Below are 22,710 nucleotides of genomic sequence, written 5' to 3' on the forward strand. Positions count from 1 at the left end.
CCTACTGGCTTGGACAGGGGGTGGTTCCCCTCCTTCGGTCCTGGAGGAGCTGCTGTTGACAGGTTGCTGGGGTTCTTTCAGTTTGGATCTCCGTGTGGAGCATGGGTAAGGGGCACTGGGGAGTTGGGGAGAGGAGGCCGGCTTGAATGTGAAGAGGGGTGCACATCTTGGTGGGCGGGACACCTGCTGCTGCTTGGAGCCCAGGACGATCATGGGGTATGAGGGGTCCACAGGTGTACCCTCAGGCTCTGACCAGATCAGACCATGATAGCAGATGCCAAATGTGTGTGTACTGACCAATGCCTTGTGCTTTACACCAATGGCAACGTCCTTGAGCAGCACAATTATCCACATTGGTGCTGAGGAGACATAATCAAGCCTGTTGTTATATAATTGTTGGTAACTTCCATTCCTAAGTCTTGGGAAAATGGACCAAGGAAGACATCGTGGGAAGAGCAATCCAAAATGGAGCATTATGAGCTCTCCTGGAAAAACTATTTTGATGCCCTGGACTCGGTTCTAACGGGGGACTCTGGGGTAGATAACGTGGAGCTGTGTCCTACATTCCACTCCCTTTACTGTCATCCCAAAGCTGTGTGGCCGGAGGGCTGACCCCAACCTCCCTCTTTGAACGCCCAACCCATTGGAGCTCTGCTTGAGATGAAACCTGAAAAGCAAAAGAATTTCCTTGTTGCCACTTTTAGTAATCATCTATTTTACCAACCTTGAAAGTAGTGAGGATAAAATTTCAGGGAAGGGGTGATGAAAATTAATTTTACAAATAGCAATAGTAATAATAATCACGATAACACCCCTCGGACGAGCCGGGCTCTCACTCAGGGCTACGTTACCGTGGCTCTGGTTTGGCAAGCTCCATCCCCTTCATCTCCCCCTTCTCCTGTTGGCTGAGCTCCATCCTCCTCTTGGCTCCCGCATCCCGATTCCTGGCTGGCTATGCTAATCCCACATAATATTTTACGCAAATTTATATGAACCCTATTACAAAGCCTAGCAAAGAGGCACTGTTTCTTTTCCCTGATAAAATTAATCATTTATAACTTGGCTCTAAGTGACCAGCCCCACTTGTGGGTGCTCAGTTTTTGCTCGTAAGAAACATTCCCAGCCCCGTTCTGAAAGGAAAAGATTTCCCATTCCTCTGTCTGACTCCGGCCCCCCAAAGTGCCATCTACTTTGGAAATTCCCACCAGTCTCATTTAGAACCGCACTCGCGAGTTGCCTGGGAACTTCTCCCAGAAAGCTCCTATCTACCCCATTTCTTGGGCCTTGATTCCCCGCAGACCCCTGGGCGGTTTAGATTGTTGTCTGTATCAACAACATGATGGACTCACCATGTTTATCAAGCTTCTCCGAAGAGCTGTGGGAATCATTTGTGAATTACTTCTTTGATTTTCCTTCAATGAAATTCTGTTTTTACTCGTGTTAAATGACGGTTCCCAGAGAACAGTTTCTTTAGTGGCATTGTTACATGAAGGAAGCAGATCTAATCCCTGGTTCTAACAGAAATCAGCGAAGGCACCAGATTCTACACTCGCAATTAGGACCAAGAAAGTTCAGCCAAAAAGTGCCTCAGTCAGCCCCCGATGCCTCATTAATAAAGAAAGTAACTAATTTTTCACCCCTGGAGGGAAAAGTCTAAAGACTACACTCTACGTGTCGGCACATGCCTACAGCCTCTATACATAGACTGTTCTAGGAAAACAGAATAGAATTTCTCTGCTCTTGTTTTCTTTAAGCAAAGACAAATAGCAGATTGTAGCATCTAGCACCTCAAACTTTTCAACAAGTCAGGGGGAATGGAAAGAGCATCTATTGATCCAGTCACTTTTCTCCAGCAGTGTGGGTGGCGGGAGGCTTGTGTGTGTTTTTGTACCTGGTGCTAGTGAAGGGTTAGTCTGCTGTGCTTATAGTACCAGCCTTGGGAATATGATTCCTGCTTTCCATTTAAACACTTAACTCTCCTTTTTTTTTTGTAGCAAAGAGTCATGCCACACTTACACTCAGGGAAGCTGGCTTAGGGGGCAGTGAAGTAGATTGGATGCCCATGAACACCCCTTCCCGGGTGAACAACCAGAGTTCCCAATGGGTCATTTAAAAATAAAACATCTGAAGCTCAGGGATGTGGTTGGGTTTGTTCAGCTCATGCAGGGACTTAGGGACAGAGGTAGGACTAAGGTCTAATTCCTCCAATTCCTCATCCGTTGTTTTGTTCTTAACTTCATTTACTATTGTTCTTTGTCCCAAATAGTTCAGGCAGCATTCTGGATGCTCAAGGTATATGTTATAATTTTTTCCAGAAGAATTGTATATTGAATTGCTCATGATATATCAGTATTATCTACTAAAGAGGGAGGAGTAAATATACATCTAAATCAGCACCTGCCACACAGTCTTGTTTAGTCAATGTAAATGAAAGCAACTACAACTACCAGGGCGACCACATGCACGCACACACACACACACACACAAATCCAGGAATCAAACAAAACTCAGGACTCGGTATCTTAAAAAAGACCAGGGTCCATCTGGCCAAGTTCTACCAATAAGAGACAGAACAAAGAAGCATTCTCCTGAAAATTGGCTTGGGAAGATCATATATTTGATACTTTTAAATTAACTTTCTATTTTAAAATAGGTTTAGATTTACAGAAAGTTAGCAAATATACTACAGAGTTCTGGTCCACCTGGCATCCAGCGCACCCTATTGTTAAGACCTCACATAAACATGGTAACTAATACATGTGAGTCCATAGTGATACAGTATTAACTAAGTTACTTTTTAACTGAAGTTTATACCTTATTCAGATTCCTTTTGTGTCAGCTATTTTTATTTTCTGCCTTTGACTCCCATCCAAGATACCATGTCACATTTATTGGTCATATCTCCTTAAGATCCCATACACTGTGACAATTTCTCAGACTTTTATTTTTGATGACTTTGAGATAGACTGGTCAGGTGTTTGGTAAAGTGCCATTCACTTTGGGGTGTCTGATATTTTCCTCATGCCTAGACTGTGGTTCTGGGTATTGGGGAGGAAGATGACAGGGCTCAAGTGCCATTCTCATCACATCTGTCAAGGGTGCATACTGTCAACATGACAATGCCATTGAGGTTAACCTTGACCGTCTGGCTGAGGTAGTGTCTGATTTCTCTCCCTGTAAGAGGACTCTGTTCACCTGCTTTTCTAGTATAGCTTTTGGAAAGATGTCACTATGTGCCATCCACAGGATATGATGCTCTACCTGCTGAAGGGAGCAGTATTCATATAAATTATTTGAATTTGTCTTTGCTTTTCAAATCGCACTATATATGTAATCACAAGAAACAGTAACCATAACATTAAAAGAACATAAAAAAGGTAAGATGTGAACATGTCTGAAAAATACTTCATTCTATCTTCCTGATTTAATGAGGACTGCATCAGCTAATTCGCATAGTGCACACTCACATGTGGCTGTGTTAAATTGTCAATATTTATTAATCACTTGACATTTGCTTTTTGGTGCATATGCTTTGTTAAACTGTGGGTCCGATCACTTGACTTCAAAACCACACTGTGTAGCAGGTAAGAAAAGTGCCACCACTGTCTCAGGTTTAGGATGAGAAATTCATGGCTGACAGTTTTCTTGGTTATTATTGATCTAGTTGTAAAGAATACACAGCTTTCTGGACAACAAGCGCAATGCTTGACCACTCAGCAGTGTGGTCTTTCTAACACCACTAAGCAGAACAGAACAGGCTGTTTTTATTAAATAGTTCCAAGGGGAATCCTTATTTGCTGAGCCATACCTGTCGCTGAGAAATCAAGGATTCAGCTTAAAGTTTTATTTGGCTCATCCTAGGATTCCATCTCCTCTAGCCACAACCTCCTCCCTATCCTTGCCCCCGCCTCTGTAAACTATTACGCTGGCTATGTCTATATTTCTGCTACTGAAAACAAGTAGTATGTGGACTACTTGGTCTTGAGTGTCTACTGTTTAAATATATTATAAATGTGTTTACCTGAAATCTGTTGCTGTAGAACTTTGGTGTTCTTTTTATTATTGTATTTTTTTTCATTGCCCCTCTTATATACTCCTTCCCTCAGCAATCGCCACACTGTTGTCCATGTCCATGAGTCCTTTTTCCTTTTTGTTAAGTGCCTCCATCCCTAACCCCTGCCCCCGGACTTGTCAGCTTGCTCTCTATTTATGAGTGTGTCTCTATTCTGCTTGTTAGTTCACATTGTTCATTAGATTCCACATATGAGTGAAGTCATATGGTATGTGTCTTTCTCTGACTAACTGGCTTATTTCACTCAGCATAATGTTTTCCAGGTCTATCAGTGCTGTCACAAAGTGTAAAATTTTCTTCTTTTTGATGGCCCAGTAGTATGGCATTGTGTAAATGTCCTATAGTTGTTTTATCCAATCACTTGCTGATGGACACTTGGACAATTTCCATATCTTGGTGATTGTAAATAATGCTGCAATGAGCATAGGGGTGTGTATGTTCTTTTGAATTCATGTTTCAGGTTTCTTTGGATGAATTCCCAGAAGTGGAATCACTGGGTCATAAGGCAGTTCAATTTTTAATTTTTTGAGGTATCTCTGTACTGCTTCCACAGTGGCTGTACCAGTCTGCCTTCCCTCCAACAGTGCAAAAGGGCCCGCCTTGCTCCATTACTCTGCAGACCTTGTTGTTTGTTGATTTATTGATGACAGCCATTCTGACAGGTGTGAGGTGATATCTCATTATGGTTTTAATTTGAATTTCTCTGATGATTACTGACATTGAGCATCTTTTCATATGTCTATTGGCCATCTGTATGTCTTCTTTGGAGAACATGTCTATTCAGATCCTTTGCCCATTTTCAACTGGATTGTTTTTGGGGGAGTGTTGAGTTTTATAAGTTCTTTATAAATTTTTGTGTTCTTATAAAAGCTAAATTTATCCTGGCACTTTGCAAATCAGTCCAGTAGTAGGAATTAGTGACTAGCTACTATGCACACAACATTGTACTAGACATCATAGAAAATGCACTAAAAATAAAAAAAAAGAGAGATCACCATAGGATAATTGGAAGGTTTATGATCTAAAAATTGTCACAAAGTAGGGAAATTCTGTGACTTGGAAATGTAATTCTCATAATAATATAGAGAAAAATAGAGCTGCAAAAGGAATGAGGATTGAAGAAAACAGTGAAGTGAATTTAAGAGGGTGAGGTGGAATGTGCTTAATAAAAGCCAGGGTTAAACTGAGAGAGAGGGGGGATCCTTGAAGATTATAGATAACACCTCTAAAGAAAAAACATGATATTCATTGTCACACTCAGATTCCCCCCTTTTCTTCTTTAAGGCCTTTTCATGAGTTATCCTTTATAATAAACCACTCTAGGGACTTCCGCCAAGATGGAGGCATAGGTGGAAACACTGTGCCTTCTCCCACAACCAAGTTTGAATACAACAAAGGTTTGGAGAAACAAAGACACACCCAAAGGACAGAAAATTAACCGTTCAACAGGACGGTAAGAGGGGCAGAGCCAGCAGCGAGCCGGTCGGGCAGGACAGGGCCCCCGACCCAGGCGCGCAGGCAGACGAGAACCAGCTGGGGTGCAGGGCAGACCTCGGGCGCATATTCGCGCACAGTGAGACAGACCACGCAGGCCCCAGGGGGCGAGGGCTGACGGCGGTGGCACACTCGCGAGCAGTGGGACGAAACGCGTGGGCCCAGTGACGGCAGCAACTGCGGCACGGCACCGGTGAGGGCCGTGGCGCCAGGCAGCGGACAGGACGCCATAGTCCCTCTTTGACCCCGCCCCCACATACAGCGTCACAACCCAGCGACTTAGTTGCCCTGCAATACCAGTGAGAGCCACTGTCCCTCTTTGACCCTGCCCCCACATACAACGTCACAACTCAGCGACTTAGTTGCCCTGTTCTAGTGAACACTTTAGGGCTCTGATCCTGCTATGGAACAGGCACGAACAACCCGAAAGATGGCGCGAGAAGAACTCAAAGTCCCAGAGCCAATAACTCTAAGTGACCAAGAAATTGCCAGCCTCTCAGAAGCACAATTCAGGACACTATTTATCAGGATGCTCACAGAACTGGTAGATTATAGTCACAAATTAGAGGAACAAAGTCACAAATTAGAGGAACATATGAAGGCTAAACTAATTGAAATGAAGGGAGATGCACAGGAAACCAATAGTGATGGAAAGGTAACTGGGACTCAAATCAATGGAATGGACCAGAAGGAAGAACAAAACATCCCACCAGAAAGGAATGAAGAAATGAGAATTCAAAAAAATGAGGAGAGGCTTAGGAACCTCCAGGACATCTTTAAACGTTCCAACATCCGGATTATAGGGGTACCAGAAGGGGGAAAGAAACAGCCACGAGTGGAAAACTTATTTGAACAAATAATAAAGGAGAACTTCCCCAGTCTGGCAAAGGAAATAGACTTCCAGGAAATCCAGGAAGCTCAGAGAGTGCCAAAGAAGTTGGACCCAAGAAGGAACACACCAAGGCACATCATAATTACATTAGCCAAGACCAAAATGAAGGAGAGAATCCTAGAAGCAGCAAGGGATAAGGGGACAGTCACCTACAAAGGAGTACCCATCAGACTGTCAGCGGATTTCTCAAAAGAGACCTTACAGGCAAGAAGGGGCTGGAAAGAAGTATTCCAAGTCATGAAATCCAAAGACCTACAGCCAAGATTGCTTTATCCAGCAAAACTTTCATTTAGAATGGAAGGACAGATAAAGTGCTTCTCAGATAAGGTCAAGTTCAAGGAGTTCATCATCACCAAGCCCTTATTATATGAAATGCTAAAGGGACTTATATAAGAAAAAGAAGATGAAAAATATGAACAGTGAAAGGACAGCAAACACACAGTTATTAACAACCACACCTAAAACAAAAGCAAACCAAGAGGACAGCTAGATCAGGAGTGGAACCATAGAAATGAAGAACACATGGAGGGTTAGAAATAGGGGGGTGGGAGGGGGAGAAGGGGGGAGAAGGCACAGAAAATAGCATAGATGGTAGGTAGAAAATAGATAGGGAGGAGGGCGAGAATAGTGGGGGAAATATAGAATCTAAAGAACTTGAGACACGTGGTTATAAACTAAGGGGGAGAATGGTGGGGGAGGGAGGGTGCGGGTGGAGGGGAATGAAGGGGGGGAATAGAACAACTGTAATGGTATAATCAATAAAATATATTTTTAAAAAAATAAACCACTCTAAAGTATTTGGCACCAGGAAGAATGAGTGATGTTCGCATGATCCTCTGGGGAATGGTTTAAGTATAAGGCAAACTCAAAATATATATTCCTCTTTCTTCAGAGTGTTAGGAGGAGAAACTATCCAAATTCATGTTCATCATACATTTATTTCTAATACAACATGTTCAGATTTTATAGTGCAAGCTGAAGCATCTTTTTCGTTTCTTTAGCTCTCCCTGTACTCATAGTATTGTGGATGCTTTAGCCAGACAAGATCTCCTGAGCTAGTTCACATAGTATGTAATTCTCCACTGTGAAAACAGTTCCATTATTCTAAAACCATTCTCTTTTCCCTCTGGGTATTGCATTTATTGATATCAAAGTAGACTAAATTCAGAAGATTTAAGGCAGAGAGAAAAAATTCTATCAAGCGTTGGGGTCTTTGTCCCACATGCTATATAGCAGGCAAAAGGGAGCAATATAACCAAGCTTCAGAGTGGATACACTGGACTGAACCTACCCGCTCCTGCATACTATGGGGGCAGCATGAAGCGGATCCATTAACGGTTTTGGCAGTCGAGGGAACGTCTTAATGCCACCGTGACTCAGTTCTAGAAACAGAGAAAAGAGGTTCAGTGGAACAAACGAGTTTTGTTCCATTGTCCTTTCACAAAGGAAAAGGACAATGGAACAAACAGTGTCATCTCTCTTTTCATCCACAACTCAGTTTTTCCCTATTGTTGCCATACTTGTTACTAACGTGTGGCTAATGCATGTTGATATTAGACTCATATTCTGGCAAAGTGAGTAACTGGACTTTTGTTTTGTTTTCAGAGTAAATATGTGTGAGAAAAGCTAAGGGATTGCTGTGGGGTGGGGAGTATAAGGTGGCTAAATGGTAATGGAAAAAATAATAAAGATAAACATAAACAATGACAACAACAACAAAAAGAAGTTTCAAAAGAAATACCAACCTTTTCTTATGACTACTGACAAAGAGAAGAAGAGTAAGTCACAGCCACAGCCTTCTGGTCTACCTGCCAAAAATTTTAGGGAAATGTAGCATGATTGTCAAGTAAGTTCCAACCTCAACCCCTCTATCAAGATTAAGAGAAATTTTTGTCCAAGTCAACTCTTTTTATCATCTGTACTCTATAGTGATTCTAAATAATTGTCTGTACAAAGAGAACTTTGCAAACTAAATGGATGAAAATCTAAATTTCAAATGTAGAAAATATGCACACAATAAACACCTAGCTATGATTTGTTCTCCAAATGAAGATCATCATGATGTAAGTTACTAAATATTGTAATATTTTAACACAAGATAGATTTATGTAATTTCCATCTTCTCTGCTCTTCTGTGCATAGGAGGGATAAAGACAGGAGTCAGAACCAATAAACTCTAAATACTAAAAGACTGAGTTTTTAAAATATTATTTCAAAAGGTGTCATTATTTATTGTAATATTTAGAAAGGTTGATTGAAACGTAATACTTTGCTAGGTTTACACCTGGGAAATGCATTGGAAGTTCAAAAAGGAGGAAAAGAAAGTAGAAGTCATAAATGCAAAATGCTTCTGTGTAATTATCAAGAGGTGAAGGAACAAAAAGTTATGTCTATCATCTATCTATCCTTTAGAGTACTGTTCTACCCAAGGATGTATAATAGTTTACTCTTGGCAATAACATAAAATCTCCTTAATATATTTCCTGTTCTTCTTAATGTGGCTTCACTCTACCAAACCCATCTCAGTCTGTCTTCTTGTTGGCGCATATGTTCATTCTCATAGATCCAGTGTTTGCATGAATCGCCCCATTCCTTTACCCAAACTGGGCTTCAGCAATGTTATTCACACCCTACCTACACCTTTTCTTCAGCCTTCTGACTACCTGGATGTTATAGATATTTTGACCTGTCAGCCTAAATTCCCTCTTGAAAATACCTTTGTTTTTTAGACTGCTTGGATTACTTTTTCTAAATATTGATCCTTGAAAAATCCAGACTCCACAATTTATCCTGCAACTGTTTTCTAATGGTTTCAAATGTGTTTATTAGTTTGATTTCTAGGCCATACCATACAATTCTCTAAAGAAGAAAACATATCTTAAATTCCTACTGTCCTTAACATGAATTTAAGTAGTTCTGGGCTTAACTATAATGTTGCATAAATACTAGAAGATGATTGATTTTTGCCTAGTTCACAAAAATTCACACAAAAACCTCTCAATTATTTCAAACATCTGCATGAAAGGTTTTTGTTTCATCCCAACAGAAGGAATCCAGGCGCGTGGCCGGAATGGGGTGGGGATGAGTGAATGTGCAGAGTATGGGGCAGAGAGCACACAGTGTGCCGCATTTTCTTTAGTTTTCCCTCTAAACCAGATGTTATGACCACAAACTCAAAGGTGAAAAACCCGATGCTCAGAGAGGTTACATCATTTGCTTATGTTCGTAAGGCAAATATGTGGAATTAAATGCATGCATAATGTTGTACAACCAATACCAACATGCTTCTCCATTATCTTTTCATCTTGTAAAACTGAAATTTGATACCCAGGAAACAGTAACTTGCCATTGCTATTCCCCCAAGCTCCTAGGAAACACCCTTCTACCTTCCGTCTCCACTATTTTAAGTAAGTGCCTTATGTAAGTGGAATAATACAGTATCTGTCTTTTGTGACTGGCTAATTTCATTTAACATAATGTTCTCCATGGTGTAGCATGCATCAGATGAAATTGGAGATTCAAGAATTACTCACTTTTAGACTTGTCTGAGTCTTTACATTTCCTCATCTCTCAGGTGAAAATAGTACTTTTTGGCTTCTGTACTGAACCGAATGTTTGTGAGGATTAAATGTGAAGATAATTAAGGGAAACTATTGTCAACATTACAATGGTTTTTATCAATATGGAAAACCACTTTTTCTTTTTGTACGATGTAGAAAACTACTCTAAAGGGCAGGGGCGTGAATGAGAGGAAAGTTTCCCTGACCCGCCCCTGTGCCCCCCACACAGCCACCCTCACGGAATGATGAAAACCCCTTCAGTGTCTCAGTTTAACGGCACCGCCGGGTTTCATGCTGCTTTACAAAATACAGTGATGGTCTGAGAATCTTTGGACATCAGAAGGTACATGACTGCCACCATTTTAATTGAGGGTTAAAAAGTGGGCATGAGATCCAAGGAACCTCACGTCACTGTGTACAGGACAGTCAAGCTGTGGTGAGCAGAGCATCCAGGCTGCAGATATTTGCACAATTTTACTAGGACAAACACGCAAGCTGCCCGTGCTTTCATGGAAATTCTGGCTGTGTAGCTGTATTAACATTGGCCACGGCTTGAAGCTATTTTCAGAATCCTTCACAAACTTACAGGAAGTAACTTCCCTTTTTATTTACATTCGGTATTGTTATTTTTAAGTATTGCACTTGCAGGAAGTTTTTTTCGCCCTTGCCACGACTAATACTCATGTTTTTTAAATCATATGTATATGAAGAATGGTGACAATACATACCAATTTGGTTGAGTCAATCTTAAAGCAACAACAACACTCCAACTCTCCCCTGATTGAAATGCCAGACCTGATGGCTCTTTCCAGCAAAGCCTGAGTGCTCGCAGACTTGGTGGAGTAGACTGGCCCTCCCCGGGCTCCAGCGTGAGCTGCGGCAAAATCAATAAACAAATAAATAAAGTAGAGACCAGAGGCTCCGTGGAGAGTTGGGGCTCCCTGTCTCTTTTATGAGTAATGAATGTGGTAACCACAGAGACTTGGAAAGGACTGGGATTCTCAAATCTGCAAACTGACTTTCAAGTAGGTCTGCGCACTATGGCAGGGGCTTCCTGGGGGTCAGAGGATCAAGGAACGAATAAGAAGGAATTCAGGCAGAAAAGCATTGGGTTTTATGATAGGGTGATAGGCTAGGGGTTGCTGTAAATCGGCCCTCCCTTCCAACATTTGTGTTCAAGTTCAAATCTCTAGGAACTCTTGTGCAATGTGACTGAATTTCCCAGCCAGTCTCTTGAGAAGTAAGACGATTTGTGCCCCAAAAGACCCACCTGACGAAGCCATCTGTCTCAAGACTGTTTCACTGTCCTGGGTGGTCCCAGACTTTTGAAAGGGAACATCTTTCTCTCAAGAAACACACATGAAATAAATAGAACAGAAGCTGGCTCTTACACTTTGGCTGCCCCGCTCCGTTCCAAATCCTTCATGTTTTCTTAAATGTGGGGGGTGCTTTCATGTGTCCGTCCCTTATGTGCCTATTCTCGAATACCAGCAAAGAAAGAGGGCAAGAGGGAAAAGGAGAGACTGCAGGAGCCCAGAGAGCACATGCAGGTCCAGACGGAGTAACACCACTGTGGTCATCTTAGCAACTGTGACTCCTCCCCTCACCACCCAGTCATCCATCAGCAAGGTCGTGGGAGGTCAGAAAGGAGCCAATGTGGTGCCTTGTTCCACACAAAAGAGTCGCTATTCTACAATACCATGTTTTTTCTGTGTTCACACTGAAAAACATCTTTGGAACACTAATATGGGCATTTTCACTAATATATTCACAGCAATCAAGAAGAACAAAAAGAAGATTTATTTATTTTTCTCAGATTGGTTACAAGAGGTCCTTACTCACTTCTGCAAAGAATATATGATTGCCTATTTAATGGGTCAGTCACCTCATTTTTTGTGTATCTTTGAAGAATTTTATGACTCAAAGAAGCTGTCAATAATTCTCCAAGGAGAGAGCAATGTAGCTAAGAAGCTGCTTCTTTAAGAGAAAGTCAGAAGCAGGAAATTGGTATAAGAGAGAACCAAGTTGCCCAGCCAGTGTGATTTTAGGTCAGGGCACATGCCTGGGTTGCAGGTTCAATCCCTGGTAAGGGCATATGAGAGGTAGCAAATCTCACCTTGGTATTTCTCTCCCTATATCTCTCCTTCCCTTCTCCTTTCCCTAAAATTAATAAACATGTCCTTGGATGAGGATAAAATAAAAATAAGAGGGAACCAAGTTGAAGCTATAATATATTTCTCTTTACCTCTTCTGGAGTATCCAGGGCCGACTAAGCTTTTGCTCTCCTCTGAATGCCTGTGTAAGAGGCTCTGAAAAGCTTCCAAGCTATAAGGTTAGAGAGGACAGATAAATGTTGGAAATTGAAGAGGAAGAAATGAAATGAAAATCAATGACAATACAGTGGCTCATCGGGGAATGGTTTTTATTTTTTTCTTTTAAAAATTAATCAGATACAAGGGAATTTCAACCGTTATCCCATTAAAAATGTAATTCTTTGCTTTAGCTACCAGCTCCATTCCTAAGACACTGACTTTTTTCTTCATATGTAAAAAAAATCCACTCAAAAGTGAAGATATTTTTATACTATATTCAGAATAGTGTTCTCCACTCTTCAAGCAGTAGCTAAGAAGAGATCCCATCCCAAAGGACCTCCCAACTTCAGGGCCCGCAGTGAAATAAATTTTGTTCAAGGGAAGTTAAAAAATCCTATAGCAAACACATATTTAATTTTGAAATATCGAAAGCTTAGCCTTGAGACTGGGAATGAAAAATGGATACTGTCTAGCATCACTCCTATTTAACATCACTCTAAATGCAGTAGTAGACAGTTCAGTAAGCAAGGGCAACATTTTAAATGTGTAAGAGTAGGAAAGAAGAGACGTAGAATTATTCAGAGATGTCATAATTGTGTAGTTGCAAAATATAAAATCATCTATAGAGAAACTACAGAAGAGTCAGTTTGGCGAAGTTGCTGGATGCAAGGTCATATTGCAAAAATCTGTTGGACTTTGATATATCAGTAATGAATAAGTTACTGACAGAAAAAATATTAAGGGAAATTAGAGAAGGCCAAGATAAATAGAGGGATATATCAAGTTATGAACATTCAATGTTTTAAGAGATAATATTTCTCATATTGATTCATAGTTTATCACAATTTGAAACTGAACAATGGCACATTTTGTTACAAAAATTGATTAAATGGTTTTAAAATGAGTATAGAAATGCAAAGATCCAAGAAAAGCTATGATAATCTTAAATAAGGAAAAAACCAAATGTTAAGGGATTGCACCACCATACAGCTAGATCTATTGCAGAGCTAGAACACCTTAAACAGCACGGGCTTAACTCAGACACACACACTGACAAATGGAAGGGTATCCAGAGCCGAAACGCCCACCAAGTTAGTGGCGACAGTGACAGTGCAGTATATGGGGAAAATGACTTCTTTTTCCAATAAATGATACTAGGCAGATGGATACACACATATATGTGTATATGCATTATTTTAAACTTTATCTAATGTGAAAACATATATCGCTTCTAGATGGATACCAAATCCAAAGGTAAAAAGTACAGCCAAAAAGATTTTAAAGAAAAATATAGAAAGGACTCCAAAAGTGTTAACTGTAAAGAAAAAAAAAGGTAAGTATGTTATTATATCAAAATTAAAACCTTTTATTCACCAAAATAGAACCTTAAGATAGTAAAAAAGACAACCTATACAGTAGGCAAGGATAATTACAATACCTCTATCTGACAGAGGACTCATGTACATATACATGTTTTCTGGATGTATATGAACATGTTAAAACTCTTATAAATCAATAAGACAGAAAACTCAACAAAAAGTGGGCAAAATACTTGAAAGGACACTTCACAACAAAGAACGTTTGACTGGCCAAATTTATTAGTCATGATAGAAGCTTAAATTAGCAGCATCATGGCTAAAATGAGATGAAAAATATCAAGTGTTGACAAGGATGTGGAACAATTCAAATTCTATGCACTGTTGGTAGAAATGTTGATTGGCATACCATTGAAAAACTTTGTACTGTAGCTGCTAAAGCAGAACATATGCATAATCTGTGACTCAGTAGTTTTACTCACAGGCAGGTGCTGAAGACAAATGTGTGTACACCAAAAGCTAAAGAGCACTGGGATGCTTATAGCTGCTTTATTAATAATAGCCCAAACATGAAATCTGCCTAAATGTCCATCAATAAAAAATGAATAATGGAACTGTGGCATATTTACAAAATGGAACACTAAACAACAAAAACAAAAATCCAGAACTTCACAGATTTGAATTTATATCACAAAAACTGATGAGCAAAAAATTTCCAGACCAAAGAAAAGAGTACTATATTATCTCATCTATATTTACTCCATTTATGTAAAGTTCAGAAACAGGTAAAAATTAATCAATTTGCTTAGAAGTCGGGAAAGTGGTTAGCCCTAGGGATGGAATAGAGAGTACTTGGGGAGGAAGCAAAGCAGGGCCTTCTGGGTTGCTCTAATGTTTACTTTCTGGGTTTGGACAAGTTCCTTTGTGAATATTCACTGACCTGTATAGTCACAATTTTGCACATTTTTGTATGTGTATTATATATCATTAAATTTGTGAGTGATTTATAGTTCATTCTGAACTCCAGCAATGTTCTTTCTTTAGTGTTTTTGGCTAAGTTAATTAAAATAAAAGTTGATGGATTTATGCATTAATTTACAAAACCTTTTTGCCACACCTTTAACTATGAAATCTATTTTTTTTCCTACCAAAGCAGAATTTTCCATTACTGCCTGTGCTCTTGCATTAAAGAGTTGCCATTTCAAACACCACTGGAAGGTTCCATTTCTTCTTACAGCCTATTTAAATTACACTTTTAGAAGCTTTTAATTACAAAAACACCCTGTGCTCTTTATAGGCATTTGTCACTTCTCACCATCTTTAAATGGAAGAAAAGATAAATCTTAAAGTTTACTTCGTTGTAAGGTGGATGTGAGATGTCGGGGTGTGAAGCTTTTGCACTCTTTCACATGTCTGGTGTTCCTTAGAAGAATTGTTTTACAAAATCTCACATTGTAAATGAAATTAGGAGAGCTGGCAGAACAGGCAGGAAGAAAAGGAGATCAGTTCTCTGAGCTGCTTCTTCACGTGTAACCAAAGCTATGTAATAAACAATGTGTACTTTCTAGAGGTTGAATTTTGTGAAACAAGTGGAGTGTTGGGAACCGCCCTGCCTGGTTTCAGAAGCTGTAACTGCCCCCATGGCTAAGGCTGAGTGAGTGACCTTCAGACCATAAGCCACTAAGGAGACAAAGCTTATCTCCCTATCAGGAACCCTGCTTCTGCTTCTTTTACTTCATCCATAACTGGCCCCCAATGCTTGGTCGGTTAGCTAATGACGGGTAAGATTTCCCAAGGGAGAAATAGACCTAAGACAGGCAGGATCACAGGGAGGCTCCACGGAAGGGCTTGGGGGCTACAGCAAAAAGGGGTGATGGACCCTCACCCCTTGGCTTTGACATAGCCTGAGTCCTCATTCTGTCTGTGAGAAGTCTCCTAATCTCTTGGCTGCCTTACTTCCCCTGCCTGACCTGAGCCTGAAACAATGACAGAGGGTGGTGCAGCCCTGTGCTAGAAAGGGCGGGTTCCCTGGGTGATCAGGCCTAAGAAAGAATATATAAAATTCTGTGAAACCTGCCTTGCTAAGAATGCTCTCAATTTTCTGATAAGGGTCTGAGCAGGAAATGAGTTTGTTTCTCAAAGTTTTTAGCCCGTTAGCTAACAGATCCTGACTCAGAATAAGCCCTCATAGTTCTCTGTATGCTGTGTATTGTTTGATCTTTACTGCATGACAATGATTAATGAACTTTACCTGTAGTCCTGTGCAAAATCTCACATTGTGAATGAAATCAGGAGAGCTGGGAGAACAGGCAGGAAGAAAAGGAGATCAGTTCTCTGAGCCACTTCTTCACATGTAACCAGAGCTACGTAATAAATAATGTGTACTTTCTAGAGGTTGAATTTTGTGGAACAAGTGGAGTGTTGGGAACTGCCCTGCCTGGTTTCAGAAGCTGTAAATTGAACCCAATAAAGGCCTGTCCAGGCAAGGGTCAGCACACTCTCTCCTTGAGAGAGTGGCCAGGCCGCTCCGAGGTACTCCCCCCTTGAGGGAGTAGCTGTGCCGTCCCTTCTCCTCCACAGGACTCAGTAGTCATGTGGATTTGTCTCATATCTCATCCATGATGCTTCGGACACTGCAGGCTGGTGTCTGCATCAGTGGAGTTTATGAAACACACTGGGAAGCTCTTCCTTCTGACCTTCCAAAAGCCACTACACCAAGGTCATTCCCATATAAGAGCAATCTTGGCAGAAGAAGGTCAAGTGCAGCTGAAAGCCACTATCTTGATGAAGCATTTCCTGATTTTTCTACTCACCCTTAATTTCTTCCTCTGCTATAATTCTGTATATACTTTGTTCATATTCACTTTTATTTTCTATTCTACTGTAATTGGCCTCTCTTAACCAAAATGCATCATTTTCTCCATTCATAAAAACTGGGGTGCTTCAAGGACTGTAATACATCATAGGATTATACTTTGTCTACTGTTGCACAAATTTTCCTTAGCCTGCATGCCATTTCACCTTCCTCCTTACAGCAGTGATAAAGAATTTATATGCTGGAACACACAACTGTCATTCATGTTCCTAGCAGCAGAATTCACAATTATCTAAAAGGGTGAAGGAACCAATTGTCTGCTGAAAGATGAATAGATAAACAGAATGTGGTATGTACAAATAATGGAATATCATTCAGTCTTAAAAAGAAAATTCTGGTATACGCTGCAATGTAAATGAACCTCGAAGGCATGATGCTAGGTGAAATATGCCAGTCACAAAAGAACAACTATTCAATGACCCCACTCACATGAGGTTTCTATAGTAACCAAATTCGCAGCCATAGAAAGCAGAGTGATGGTTGCTGGAGGTGAGGTGGGGGAGGAAAGAAAGGGGAAGTAACTGTTTAAAGGGCACAGAGTTGCAACTGAAGAGAAGAGAAAATTCTTCAGGTGGATGGTGGTGTTCATGACACAACAATGTGAATTCACGTAATGCTATGGAGCCGTGTACTTGAAAACAATTAAAATGGTAAACTGCATGTTATGTATATCTTACCACCATAGAAACAATTTTAGAAATAAAAAAAATTCTCAGCTTTTGTCCATCAGTAACTCCTGGTGTGTGTATGTGTGTGTGTGTGTGTGTGTGTGTGTGATTTTTGTTCCTATTATTCCATTCTGCCTGTCCACAATTTTCCTGTCTTAGGTAATAACACATGACTTGTATTTAACTTTGGACATTATGGTATATTCCCAACGCAAAGTCCTAAACACATTACCAAAAGAATCTAGAAAGGCATTCAATGGCAATGCCTTTTATTCAGCTGAATGTCTTTTTTTCAGTGACAATGCCTCAGAACAGAGATGTTTTGTTATGTTTTAGCCCCATAAGGAAGCTGTTTTGCCCTGATGAGTTTTCAACAACGGAGCAACATACATGGAAACAAAGAAATAGTGACCGCTGATGACTAACATCAGCGATGGGGTCATAGGAGGTCACTGAGTTCCCTGCTTAGAGTCCAGGGCAAACATGTTTTTAGAAATTAAGGAAGTCTCATTTTCTGAATATATATGAACGGGTAAAAATGATACCGCCTCATGGAAAATCTCCTTAAATTAAAAAATTAAATTCAGGTTTAAAGGAATAAATAATCTCTACTATATTTTCTACTTTCTCTTCTGGTTTCTATTAAAAAGTAAGCACCATGCAACTGCTTATTGAATTTCTCCTTCCTCTCTTTCTGTCACTTTCTCCTTTTCGCATATACAGTTCCTTAGGACTCAGAGAAAAAATCAAACTTTTTGTCATGGAACATAAGGTTCATCACAACCTTCCCTTATTTCTTACTGGGGCCCAGCACACCCTAGATGCACTCAGTTCACGTCACAGCAGCCACCATGGTATGTACATCATCTTGTCCTTTCTTTGCAGACGCTGCATGTTCAGATCAGAATACTTTCCCAGCGTTCTCCACGTGACGACTTCCTAGTCATCTCTGGAACAATGCACTTTTTACCCTCTCTGTGAAGCGTTCTGTGTTTTTCCCTCCCCTGCCAGTCAGGTACCTATCCCTCTTCAATGATCCCCCGTGATTCAGGGGCTTTCTGCCTAGTTCTCCTACCCTGCTCAGGGCACAGGCTCCATACCCAGATGCCAGCTTTTAAACTATGGGAGTATCCAGAGTTGTGCCTCAGTGGTCTCACAGCACCGGGCACAGCACCTGAGAGGAAGCTCCCAGGTGCTTGTTTGGTTATATGAGTGAATAACGAATAAAGGAATGAGCAAAAGTCCAGACACACACCTTCACTGTTAGGGATTTCACAGACAGAACTCAAAGGCTTCTGTGTTTGCGGGACAGGAACGAACGTAAAGTTTATTTAATGCAGAGAGAGCAGATTTTTGTCGTGACTGGTTGGATGTCAACCCCTCTTACAAGTCCAAATCACTTACTCCACTTTGTCTCTGCAGAACATAATATACACACAGGAGTGCTGGGAAAATCAAGTCATGTCAGCTAACGAACGGCTTCAAAGTTGAAGGGTAATCCATTGTCATCGTTATAGAAAATAAAAACAATGCTGTCTTCTAACAACCTTTCTAAGTAGAAAAGAATCCCTTTCAGTGCACACGTGTGGTAAGAAAGTCAGTAGAATTGTTTCCACTTACAATGCTTTCAAGTTCTACCCCTGGAGCCACTTGGCCTGAGATACAAAGGTGGAAAGAAACCTAGTTTCATGCACATGCATACTCACACACAGGGCGCTCTCTTATGTAAACCGGGCAGTGACAAGTTCCTTGGATGGCTCAGTCAAAACTGGTCCACCGAACAAAATTCTGCACTGTGCTGGAGAGTGCTCAGGCTGCTGGGGTTGAAGGTTTGCCTTGGCTGGAATCCCCTGTAACACCACCCACCTCTCTCCAGTGGCAATGTTCTAACCAGGTCACCTCGACGCTGTGAAACAGATGTTCATTGAAGGGAAAAGGAAATAGGTGGTGTCCATTGAAAAGTGATAGCTATGGCAGAGGGAAAAGCATATTTTTACCTACAACACACGCTGAATAATTAGGGCACCGTAATGGTAAGGCAGAAATCTCTAGCTCTCCAGGAATGGGCAGCAATGAGTGAGCACTTTGGTGTCCTGAGAGGCTGGGAGCAGGGTGCCGAGGGACTCAGGCTCTGGGGTCAGACTGCTTGGCTTTAACTCTGTACTCCCAAGTCATATGTCCTTGGGCAAATTATTTCATGTGTATCTCTAGTGTCTTATCTATAAAACTGGAATGGTAATAATACTGATTTCATATGGTTCTTGTGACAATGACATCTTGATCCTTGTAAAAGATTTCAAATAATGCATAGTGCTGCTAACTATTACCATAATGATTGTCTCTCTGCAGAGGGACACTATTGCCCGTTTGGGTTGGTGACCAATTTAACCTAAAGTTCAAACAAGGGATAAACAGTGATGCGGCCTCCATCAAGGGGCTGGAGAGCCCAGGCAGTGCTCAGCGTTAAGAAGATTTTTCACTCACAAAAGCCAGAAGGGAGATGGCAAAACAACCAACTACAGAGCTCAACGCCATCCCTGGACCTTTCAGAACCTTACTTTACAAAAGTGCCACAAGCTGTGGCCTGGCTGCAGCCCCTGCTGGGAACTGACTAGGCACCTTCTTAGCAGTTTGGCGGAGCTCTTGCTTGGCGATGGCTGGCCTCCGGCTGGGGGCCCCAGATTCCTTCCTTGAATCTTTCTTCCCTGCATTTTCATGACCTTTTCGAACATTACTCATCATCTCTTTCCTTCTGAAAGAATTTTTGTTCTTACCTAATCAAGTTTGTTCATGTATTTTGTGATTCAAGGTTTTTGTATGTTACACATATACTTTTTTGTGGTTTTGTTATAGTTTTTGTTTTCTTAACTTTATTTTTATTGTTGACATGCTTACAGCGGTCTTTCTTGTTCCTCCCTTTGCCCACCTTTACCCAGCCCCTGATGTCCCCTTTCCCTCCTGCCATCACCACGCTATTGTCTGTGTCCATGGGTCATACGTATATGTTATCTGGCTAATCCCTTCGCCTTCTTTTATGCAGTTCCCCCCGCCCCTCCCCTCTGACAGCTGTCAGTCTATTCCATGTATTCATGCTTCTGTTTCCATTTTGTTTGTCAGTTTATTTTGTTCATTATATTCTCTACATAAGTGAGATCACATGGTATTTTTCTTTCTCTGACAGGCTTAACTCACTGAAAGTAATAATCTCCAGGTCTATGCATGCTGTCACAAAAAGTAAGATTTCCTTCTTTTTTATAGCTGCATAGTATTTGAAAGAATATATGCACCCCTATGTTTACAGCAGCATTATTCACAATAGTCAAGATCTGGAAACAGCCTAAGTGCCCATCAGAAGATGAACAGATAAAAAAGCTGTGGTACATTTACGCATGTACCTTCTGACAGTATATTGCAATATCTACCAAGTCATTGATTGGCAGAAGTTGGAATTAGCAATCTGGATCCATAGCTTCTCTATATAGAAACTTATTTTTTATGAATGCTAACAAAGCTACATGCTAGAGCATATAGAATATGTATATAGTATATACATACAATAGAGTATTAACCTTAAAAAAATAAAAAGGAAATCTTAACATTTGTAGTAACATAGATGAACCTGGAAGTCTTTACGCTAAGTAAAATAAGCTAGTCTCAGGAGGACAGATACAATATAATTCTACTTACATAAGGTATTTAAAATAGTCAGACTCATAGAAGTAAAGAAGACTTCAAATCATGAAGTTGGAAAACATAATTCTTAACATCCTTCTTGGCTGAAGAGATTCATCCAGAAATGAGGCTACAGGTAGAGAGATGTGCATATGTCATAGACTCATATTGCATAAACACAGCCAAATTCAAAACTAACAATTCTGTCCCAATGACATTGCCACCAGCACTCTCTGGTGGTGGGTGCTTTCTGAAGCAAGCCTCACTTGAAATTCATCATTGTTTTAAACTCCATTTGCCCTGGTGTAAGTTCCTGACAGCAACAACCACAGAGAAGTAGAGAACAGAATGGTGGTTGCCAGGGGCTGGGTGACGGGGAACTAAGACATTGTTCAATGGGTAAAAAGTTGCAGTTACACAATAAAAATGGGTTCCAGAAGTATACTGTACAACATTAGGATTGTAGTTAACAATAGCGTGTTGTGCACTTAAAATTTTATTGAGAGGGTAGATCTTATGTGAAGTTCTTTTACCACACACACACACACACACACACCAGAAACTTTTGGAGGTGGTCGATGTGTTTGCTGCCTTGATTATGGTGATAGTACCTTGGGCATACACATAAAGTCCAACCTCATCAAATTACACACACTAGAAATGTGCAGGGTGTTTTTTGCATAACAACTACATCTAAGTAATACTGTTAAAAATGGAGTGTGGGGGATAAGGATCAATGAGAACACTCGTACACTGCCATTGGCAGGATACATTTTCTACGACCACGCTAAAAACAATTTGACATTATTTTATGCATTTGAAGGTGTACACACCCCTTTATTCAACAATTGTGCTCCACACAGTACATAACCTAAAGAAATCTTGTCCTAAAATTTATAAAGAAGAGCAAAAACAACAAAAAACATAAGGAAAACCTGCTGTATTAGATGTCAAGGCCTGCAATAAAGTAACGATATATATTAACTAAAATATTGTGATATTTGTGCAGAAATAAGAAGTCAAATTACAGAATAGAGCAGTTAGAAACAGATTCGTGTGTATGTGGGCAACTGAATATGACAGGGTAGCAGTTAGTAGTCAGCACAGAAATAATAATTATGTTGTATACAATGAACACACATACATGTGTGTGAAATACATAAATCTTGTGTGCCAGGCATAGTTATAAGCATTTTTATATATTAAGACAATAATCCTCATAACAAGCCTCAGAAAACAGACTACTCAAAATGTAGTGATATCAGGTATTTTTTGACAGATTCAAAATAATTTACTAGATTATTTAGGTAAAATGTTAAATATTTGTGACTTATCTGAAAATCTGAGCAAAAATTATATTTATAATTCCCTCAAAAAGGAAAAGAGGACTTTAGAAGTCTTTAAAACATCTTTTTCCCAATAAAAAGGATTATATCACACACACACACTAGTATTTAGTATTTAGTAGACTTTTGTTAAGAATTTTAATGTAATATATATGATTGTGTTGAAAATAGGTGAGCAAATGGAAGGGAAAGAGGGTGTTCTTACAAGTAGATAAAATCCTAAAAATATAATAGCCTTTTATAAAAATCATTTTCTATATGCTGTGTATTCTTGTAGGGTATCTCAATTTCTGTGTTACTCAAATGTTTGGTGGGTAAGCTCTTTGTCATTAGGAATCATAACCTAATGATGAAAAGAATATAGACAAAACATAGACACAATGAAAATAAGTTAACCATATATTTTTCACTATTAAACATATAAACTGAAGAGATGTTTGGATTCTAAGGATAAAATAGTTTAAGTGGGTCCAAAATAATTAAGGAGCATGCACTCAAGGAGG

General features: G+C 40.2%; 1 long non-coding RNA gene across 1 annotated transcript; it reads right to left on the reverse strand.

The window, feature by feature from the left end:
• Positions 1-6,658: 6,658 nt before the first annotated feature.
• On the reverse strand, positions 6,659-15,570 carry LOC118978499 (uncharacterized). Its single transcript, XR_005064720.1, has 4 exons — positions 15,487-15,570; positions 12,526-12,528; positions 8,323-8,326; positions 6,659-6,673 (listed from the first exon to the last, which is right to left on the reverse strand). It is a non-coding gene; the product is annotated as an uncharacterized LOC118978499 (long non-coding RNA).
• Positions 15,571-22,710: the final 7,140 nt, after the last annotated feature.

The sequence above is a fragment of the Sturnira hondurensis genome, unplaced genomic scaffold (genome assembly GCF_014824575.4).
Source record: "Sturnira hondurensis isolate 20B ecotype Veracruz unplaced genomic scaffold, ASM1482457v3 Scaffold0021795, whole genome shotgun sequence".
NCBI lineage: Eukaryota > Metazoa > Chordata > Mammalia > Chiroptera > Phyllostomidae > Sturnira > Sturnira hondurensis.